Here is a 2,679-nt window from a genome sequence, read left to right as displayed (position 1 = left end):
TGGTTCATTGCATAAACTGCGGAATTTAATAAATAAATATAAGTCTCAATCTTTATTTCTCAAATAGAACAAATGTTTAGGAAAAAGGAAAAAAGGGTCCGTCGGGATGACAAACAACTACCTTTCAAGTCCTCCAATGAGCCTTAGAAAGTGAGAAGAACAATCACACTAAACAATTCGGTACCTACACAAGTGTAGAAGCAAGGAGTGGGTATCAACAACACGGTACTCTGCAAACAACCTAATAAATAAGACATCTAGCTAGAAATCGAATACCACTTATACTTCAACCGAACCTCCTCAAACTAAAATCAACACATAAATCAGCCCAACCTAGCAATTCTATAATACACGGCTCACAAGACCCAATATCCACAATTCAATAGTCACAATTTCACCATCAAATGAATCAAATAAATCAATCTCAATGTCAAGTAGTTCAATCACATGCAACACATAAGTCAATCAAAATTAACAAGAAAATCACACATAAACATCAAATGCATCAAATCACAATGATCAACCTATCGCCATAACCATTTTTCATCGGAACAATATCACTAGCCAACAATTTCCCATCAGCTTTGTATCAAATCACTAGCCGGAACCATTTCTCATCGGCTTTACATCACTTTCTGGAAATGACCTTGCCGTAATAGCACTCACCGATAAAGACCTCGGCATCATAAATAATCTCATGACTCATCACGATGTTCAAGAATCAATGCACACAAACAATGTCAAACCACAAGGACGAGACAAAAAATCGTACAATTCAAGTGCACATTCATGTTTTCATTCATTTCATCAATCAACGAAGATCACAGTAAGGCAATTCACATCATCAGGTTCATCACATAGACCTTTTCATTTCAACCCCTTATTATTCATTTAGATATATCAAGTGGACAATTAAACTATTTACCTCATACTCATTACTCCCAACACACAAGCAATGAAGGAAGCACACAAATTCTACTAGAATACAAGGTTTAGGAGATCACTTGCCTTAAATCAATTTACAATCACTCCAATAATTGATTCTTTCCTTTCCGAATCACTTTAAAAACCACACAATCTATAACTATCAAGTATTCACAACCACTATCGGAAACAACACTTCCCATATCAATTTTATAGAGAAATGAGTCAATCAACTCAAAACCCAGTTTTAAAATTAACCTTTGAATCCGAATTTAATACTTGAAAACATTACTCAAGGCTTTAAGAACTCACTGGGGAAAATCATTTCGAAAAATGACTTAAATTCAGTTCAAAATCATCATTTTAGCTAAGAACTTGAGTTCTTGAAAAACCTCATCATTCACCAATCAAAATCTCATATTTTGATGTTAAAACCCATGAATAATCAAAGGGAAATAAAAGTTTAGGATCAAGAAAGCTTACCCAAATGATTTAGCATAAGAAATCCTTTAACAAATCGCTTCCAAGGGTTTCCCAAGCTCAGAAATGGAAAATGGAGGTTAAACCCAAAAAATGGCAGGTTAAAACCCTCTCAGGTATCGCAAAAACAACCAAGGGTTCGCTTAAGCAAACCCTGCTAAAAGTTCGAATCTCGTTTAAACGATTAGACCTTCGCTAAAGCGAAGGTTTTTTGCAAATGCTAAGGTCAACAAGGTTGACCCTTCACAAAAACGACCCAAACCTCGCTAAAGCGAACCATATCTCACCAAAGTAGAGTGCAGCAGAACACAAATATTAAAAAACCAGCCTACACTCTAAACATCGAAAGAACCCTCGGGATTCATTTGGAACCCATGCTCACAAATCGCATATGCAAATCAATTATACTCGACGTTCCAAACCCAATGGAACCGTCAAAACACCAATATGAGATCTTCTTGGCCTAACATTCGTAAAATCATAAGAAACTAACTCATGCCTAAAAAGGTTAAAACAAACCAAAACCTTACCTTAGCCTAAAATCATCCCCTGAATCCAACATAATTCCTAGAATTGTGATCTTAGTATCCGAACCCCAAATGTTGACCGAATTCAACCCAACAACTAAATTTCCATAATTTCACAACTTCAGACTTCAAATCCTTAAAAAGGCTCGAAATCTGAAATCGACAACTATCACAGCTCAAATTCCATACTCTGGATTGATGGAATCAATGTAATTTCATTTTGACACTCGAAACTCCAAAAATCACTTTCTTAACAATATAAGCCTTTTAAACTCAAAACTTATAGAATTCTCAACTTTTAACTCAAAGTTCAAAACCAACTTTTCAAATACAATCATAAAAGACTCGGGGTCAATATTGGGAGGAGCAAAATGGTAAATTTGTAAAACTTTCTAAAAATGACCGACCGCGCCATTACATTTGGACTAACACGATCTATTGTCATGTACAACATATGAATAGATCTACAATATGAGAGAAAAAGACATTAAGCTCAAATGAAAACTTAAAATACTCATTCCCACTCTAACCTATACCTACCCGAGATTTCTATATATAGTCATTGTTTAACACTACCGTTTAACATAACAAAATAAAGGGTCATCCAAGTCATAACCAAGATCACATCAATGTTTGGCATATCCAACATGACTAAATATACCCGAGTTTGTAGGCTCATAAACAACACAGAACAATCACAATACACATGGGTTACTACTACATACTCTCCAATAGGGGTAACACCATA

The sequence above is a fragment of the Solanum tuberosum genome, unplaced genomic scaffold (genome assembly GCF_000226075.1).
Source record: "Solanum tuberosum cultivar DM 1-3 516 R44 unplaced genomic scaffold, SolTub_3.0 scf00681, whole genome shotgun sequence".
In the NCBI taxonomy this organism is placed as follows: domain Eukaryota; kingdom Viridiplantae; phylum Streptophyta; class Magnoliopsida; order Solanales; family Solanaceae; genus Solanum; species Solanum tuberosum.
This window is presented reverse-complemented; position numbering follows the sequence as displayed.